Source organism: Manis javanica, chromosome 2, assembly GCF_040802235.1.
Source record: "Manis javanica isolate MJ-LG chromosome 2, MJ_LKY, whole genome shotgun sequence".
Taxonomy (NCBI): Eukaryota; Metazoa; Chordata; class Mammalia; order Pholidota; family Manidae; genus Manis; species Manis javanica.
Window position 1 is genome coordinate 65,359,388 of NC_133157.1, and position 7,213 is coordinate 65,366,600.

The following is a 7,213-nucleotide window of genomic DNA, read 5'->3' on the forward strand; positions in this document are numbered from 1 at the left end:
AGGATTATTTATCTATCTTTGCATGCTCTGTCTCATTCCTTTTCTTTTCTGTAATATTTTGTATATTTGCCATGTCATTTCTTTTCATCTTTTTCATGCTTAACATGCACAATTTCATCCAGACGTTTTACATCCAACAAACTTGCACCCTGGGAAACAAACATGTATTTTATTTGGTCCCCTCGGTATTTTCTACAAAATGCAAATGTGTCACCATCATTCAAAAGTCTTTTGAATCAGAATTACAGATTCTCTTGGAAAAAAATCAAAAGATATATCAATACTGGACCTACATTCTCTGAAGCAGCCATCAGCCAGAGACTTTTTACACTGACAACTCTTAAACTTTAGTGAGCATCAGGACCATGTGGGGGGATTTGTTAAAACAGCTTTTCCTAGGCTGCTCTCTCTGAGTTTCTTCTAAGAAATTTGCACTTCTAACAAGTTCTCAGGTGATGATGCTGATCTGGACACCACCACACCTTAAGAATCACTGCTTGAGATAAAGCTTTTGCTAGGCAGTTACCATGGACCACACCACTCCCTGTAATGTCTCATACCTAGTCAGTATGAACTATTTACAGCATCTGTCTGGCCCAGGCAATTGTGTTTATAACACTTGTGACCTCTTTTATCTGAATTTTACTTTGACCTGAGACTTGGCCATCCATAGCCCAAACTGCTGTTGGAAGGTTGCGTAATGTAGTTTAATGTAGTATAATGTAGTATGATTCACTTTTCCCAGCCTAAAGGCACAGAGAGCTCTGCTAGAGCTATGTAGGTCCTTGCTGAAGATCCTGGGCTCCTTTTTCATCAGGTATTATTACACATATACTGTACAGGAGATGAATCTCATTCCCATGAGAGGACAGCCTCAGGGGCCAGTCACCTATTCTGATCAATCACTGGAAAATAGCCAGATGTGTTGGGTTTCTTGAGTCTGCTGAGATCCCAATAACTCAAAAGATTAACCCTAAGGTTGTTTCTCCCCGCACCCATCTACCCACCCACTTATAGATGGACGAAATGAGAGTACTCAGGATTTTGTCACCAGCCTCCTTTCCTTGAAACACCTCCTGGTGGGATGGTTGAGGCAGCCTGGTACTTCTCTGTTCCACACCAGAACCTCCCATTTGTTTTCTTGCCCACCACATTTTAAAGTTTCTAGCAAGAATTTGCCCCTCTTTATTTGCTACTAGAGCATTGTTTTGGTTTTTAACACTTTTTGCTCCTGGTGTGAAGTCTTCAGGGAGGAAGGCTCTGTGGTCCAGCTTCCCTGAGCCATCCTTACGGTGAAGTCCATAACTATATAGTCATATCAGTCTGGGGTGAGGCCTGACTCTCAGTATCTTTAAAAACTCCCTGGGTTCTGCTAATGTGCAACAAAGGTGAGAACCACTGCTATAGCTCAGGGCTTTTCAAATTTTAATATGCATGCCAAGCACTAGAGATCTAGTTAAAATTCAGATTCTGAATCAAAAGGTCTAGGGTGCCACTCAAGGGTCTGCCCTGCTGACTAGCTTTTAATGCTACTGCTGCTGCTGAGTATGACCCTTGGACTACACCTTGTAGCAAAGTTTTGGAATTTACTTGGCTGATAATCTTAACCTGGATACTCTCATTCTGACACAATGGCCTCATGCCATCCTCTCAGTGCAGCAGCGGATGCCCTCCTGAAGCAGGATACATGGATACAGACAGTACTTTTCAAAGTGCTCCAGACTTGTGTGGCAGTTAGTTCTAACTACAGAGACTGGAAATTCTCAAATTCTTAGGGTTCAAAGAAGGATATGTAAGAGATAAAATAATCCCCCCAAATATTAGTTCGGAACACTTAATTTGTTTCTACCCAGGTACCCGGCATTTGACATCACTCTCCCAAGCAGAAATGGGGCCACACAAATAGAAATAGCATTTGCCTGTGGTGCCCCACAGTGAGGGGCCACAGGAGTAAGGTGCACCCAGAAAGAGAGGAACAGTAAGCAATATTACCATCATCTCCAGAGCTGATATAACCCAGTCACCTGACTGCATTTTCTCTATTATGTGTGAAAAACGAGATGATGTCACAAAAACAGTGATTCTCGACAACGCTATTGGTAAAATCGGAGTGGATGCAAAACCTGGGACCACTGCCAAACTGTGTGTTAGCATAAGAGCACCACAAGATGGCGCCGTTGGCTCAAGGAACTTAAAGTGTCTGCAAAGGTGGAGAGTGACGTTTTGTTTCATCCCCACTTCAAGGAACAATCCTTAGACAAGTGGAATGCAGATGACAGGGGTGAAAAATCAGGGCTATTTGAAGCTGCTTTTCATCAGGCCAGGAGCCGTTGACATTTGGAACTATCTAGCAATCTGTAAGGAGCATCCAGCTGTCAGGGGCTGACCAGGCCACTCTTATTTACCTGACAGAACGATCCTGGGAGTTGTGTGCCACTGGATGAGTGAAAATGGACACTTTTTTCTACAAACAATAGTAGAATCCTTTTGCAAAATGAAAAACCCTTCTATTTGTTGTTTTTAAGCTTTTTCAGAGTCACTAATTATTGAGGGCTTATGTAAATGGTAATGTGTTTAGTGCTTTAAATGCATTTTTCACTTAATCTTTATTACAACCCTGTAGCGTTATTATGATCCCCATTTTACAAGTGTAGAAGCTGACGGCAGACGCGATTAAAGCAGCTTCCCCAAATAATGAAGATAAAACTTAAACACAATTTGATCTGTCCCCAAATGTTGTGAACTTAACCACTGTGCTATATATTACCTCCCAATCAATACTCATTCACAAGTACACAGGTCCACACAGTGGTCTTTCTTAATCTGGTATCCTGTGACTTGCCACAAAGCCATCTTACATGGTACTACAGTGTGATAGGAGAAGAAAGGCAAATATATGTGCCCAAAACAGGGGCACCTAACCCATTCTTGAGCAATAAAATATTCCTGGAACATCTTTGTCTCTTTCCTTCCTTCCTAGCACTTTTTTACTTCTTTAGCACAACTTTACTAAAGTACTAGCCATACTTCCTAGCACTACTTTATTTCTGTCCTCAGCTGCCTATTTTAACCCACAAGTCAGCTTTCTCACAACCACCTACACACTGCCCTGTACAGAGTAACTAAATTTCCTCTGTTCACTGCTTCCTTCCCAGGATTATTTCTCCCCACCAACTCTCAACTAAATTTATATTCCCTCAATAAGCTGACCTGTGGAATGGACCACAAGCTGGTTATATTACTTTTCACTAAAGTGTATATGACTGATAGTCACTGCAATAAACTATCTAAACAAGAGGTATCTGGCTTTAGATCTAAAAGAATATTCAGTGATGATATTTCCATCTACATACTTGTTTATATCTCAACATTTTGCTTATTCAAGGAGACAGACCCTGAAGAAAAGACAAAAGGCAGGGAGAAAGGATAAGACCAGCAGTTATAAAGAATTAGTAATTATGAAATTGTATACACACAGTGCTGAACATTCAATACCAGTAAGTAAAGCTAAGAAGGAAGCTCTCTCCTAGGCTAGTTCCATTTTATTTTTCCTAACTAGAAAATATACTAATGAAGAAGCAAAGAACCCTCAGGGAATGGTTGGTCATTTTAAGAGTACTATCAGCTTTTCCAGGGTGACCAAATAGTTCTGATTTTCTTCATATTAAAAAAAAACTAGACTATAAATGTGAAAGGAACAATAGAACTAGAAAAGTCTCCATTTTTCACCCCCTAATGAATTAACTGATTCAGGCAACAGAGTGGGTAGATGAAACCATCATGTGAAAGGTTAAAGGGGAAAGACTGAGGGGAAATCTAAAGTGAAGGGGTCTGGCTGACATCACTTGACCCCACTGATCTTGCTTAGTAGGACAAATGACCCACTATGTGTCTTCCGAATTCACATAGTAAGGGGTGCCCAGTGTGTCTTATGAACTCTCACCCTAATATCTGAACACGTATCACATAGTTTCTAGAGCTAGTTTCCACTCTGCAGGAAATACAGAGGATACAGGAACAAATTAAATGACTCCACAAGGAAGCAAATATGTAAATTCAGAATGGATGGCATTCTGCAGAATGAACGGCAGCAGAGTCAGTTTCCTCACAGAGAGGGAGTGGGTCAGCTCTGAAATAGAGGAGACGTAGGAAACAGGAGAACCAAATGCACGTGTAGACCCTGAATCAAACACACCAGTGGTTAAGGGACAGACTTGAGACAATTGGGGAATATTTATAAGGACTCGATATTTGATGATATCAAGAAGTTACTGCTAACTTTGTCAGACATAATAATTGCATTCTAGTTATGAATACATCCATGTTTTAGAGATGTTTACTAGAGTGAATAGGGGAAAATAACATTTTTAGCCTGAAAATCTCAATCGAAAGGCAGAGAGTGCAAATGGGATGTATGAGGAGTCAAGTGCAGCAGCACCTTCATAATGGCCTAACGTTAGTGACGTGTCTATGGCGTTCACTATTCTCTATATGCATGTTAGTTTCCTAAAAGGCTTTTTTAAATAATTGAGAAGTAAAGAGGCATGCTTACTTCTATGATGTTTGGTAGGACACAAGAAAATCAGCAAGTCAGTGAGATCACTTTCATTTTTGACGGAACACACACAGCTGATACTAGAGCTCCACCACAGTTAAGCTAGGACCCAAATGTCCCCCTTACCAAACTGCATTGCATTCTGTTTATCTCGATCAGAAGGACAGATGGCGCCATCGGCCTGGTTAGGATTGATGACGGTGCCTCCAAGCCTTTTCAATGGAATGCACTACAAATAACTTCCTCCGGAAGACTTTCACCTAAATCTTAGGGTGTTGTGCCAGCTTTGAGCTTGGGTCAGGGACCCGTTCAAAGCCCAGTGCTCCTTCAGAATGATAAGAAATGCTCACTGAGCAGATGGCTCTACAATGTAGGAAAGATGCTCACCCTCATTCATAATAAGGGGATACAAATTAAAATATGAGATTTACAGGTTGTGAAAATCAGAACAATTGCAAACACACTTGCTAAAGATGTAGAGAAATGCATATTCTCACACTTCATTAGTGAGAGTGTAAACTGCAACAATAACTGTAGGGGGACCATCTGGAAGCATCTAATAAAACTACCAATGCCATTGTCCTTTGGCCCTGAAATTACTCTTATGTGAATTTCTCCAACTTACACTTGTTCCCACCTTAAACTAAATTTATCTAATGTTATTCACGGCCATATTGCTTGTAATAGTAGATGCTTTGAAAATGTTGAGTACCTACCAGAAGGGGACTGCTAAACAAATGATGGAATAGCCATACATAATGAAATACTATGTACTTTTTTTAAATGAGGAAATCATTTCTATAATTGCATTAAACTATCTCCAAGATATATTGAGAAAAAAGCAAGATAAAGCAACCATGTATATAGTGTACAATCATTTGTGTAGAACAGGAAAAAAGCATGCTTGTGTATGCATAAAATATTTCTGGAAGGATGCCCAAACCATTCACTAATATTGGTTGCCTTCAGGTAACTGGGAGAAGGGGGAATTGTCTCTTGACTTTTAAACTCTATAACAGTATGACTTGTACAAAAATTAAAGATAAAAATAATTTTGTAACAACAAAAACCAAAAAGGAGTCAGTTGACTTTCAAGCCAAGCTTAAAGGGAAACAGTAATTACCTGGATTCAGGGCTACACTGAGACAGAGAGCTGGAAAATGTATCTGCTGGAACATGGGCCACCAGGCAGCTAAAAGAACAAAACACAGTTCAAGCTCCCTGTAATGCAAAATATAATCCATTTTAAATCAAATTAAAGCCAAGTCACCACAGTCGATCAAACTAATAGCAGTTTCCTCTTATACTCAGGCTAAGTCTCCAGATGAGACGGTCTCTGAAATCCCGAGAAGGGGACTCTGGAAGCTAGCTGGGCCTGGCAGAGCCTCAAAGCCTGGTGATGTGTGTCAGGGCTGGGCTGGGCTGGGCTGGGCTCTGGAGGCAGCTCTCGGGGAAGGAAGTCCAGTCCCCTCCAACCAGCTGTGTGACCTTGTGGAAGCTGCTCAGTGACTCTGGGCCTTCTGCTGGGTAAATGCACAGATAAAGAGTAAATCACAGAAACACTGTGCATTTTACAAATATGTCAGTTCAAATATAGTGCCTATTTTTAAAAATCTATAAAACACGTACCTGTTAAAAATAAAATATTATCTACCTGGCAGGGCTCTTGTTAATAAATGTACATAGAGTTAAAGGAAGAAAAAGATGCAACTTGGAAATACTTGAAGATGAGAATATCTGTGGCATCTGTTTTGCATGATGGCGATAGTCATCAAAAGGGTGAGCCAGCACATCTACAAACCACACTGTATGAGCGCTCTGACAAATGACAGGATGGAGGTTCTTGGAGCTGGAAAGGGCCTCAGTGGTCCTCTCGTGTCCCTGGGGTAGTCCCTTCAGGGCTCACTACATCACGTCTCTGGTCCTTCCCAGACACACAAAAACTAATTCCCAGCCCCTTGCCCTTTAGGGAGGCCATGGGACTGGAGGCCAATGCAATGTGAGCAGAGGAGGGTACATGAGAATCCCATCGGCAACATCTTCCCCTGCCACAAAAGCCACAGAGGAGAAGTGTGAGGCCACAGAGGAGAAGGGAACCAAGTGCTTACGGCGCTGCCTTCTGAGCTGCCGAGCCTAGGGCACATTTGCGTGGGCTTAGACTTTTATGTGTTAAGCAACTGAAATTTTGGATTTTGTGTGTTACCACAGCATAGCCTAGTCTGACCTGACTGATATGGCCCCCAACCCCTAGTGACTCTAAAGATGGCAGTGGGGGACCTGAATGTATTTCCAGTAAGGTTACATGAGCTTACAAAATATTTTTGCTTTTAGAGGGAACTTGATCAATGAGGTGTGGTGACACCAGTAGTATATGTCATTTGCTTGGGTGAACAAGGTCTTTCAGAACATCAGATCCACAGTGGCCGAAAGTTGAAAATACAGAATTCTTGGTACCAAAAAAACAGTTGGGAAACATGGATTAGCTTCCCTCTCATTTTAGAGATGAAAATAGAGACCCTGAGGGAGGGGTCAGGGACCTGTCCCATGTCACACTTCATCCCTTCTGAGGGGCAAGTAACCAGGTCAAAAGGGGAAGGGGAGCAAGAAAGAGCCCCCACACCTTAGATCAACCTGATCAGGTTCGCCAGTCACCCCAGA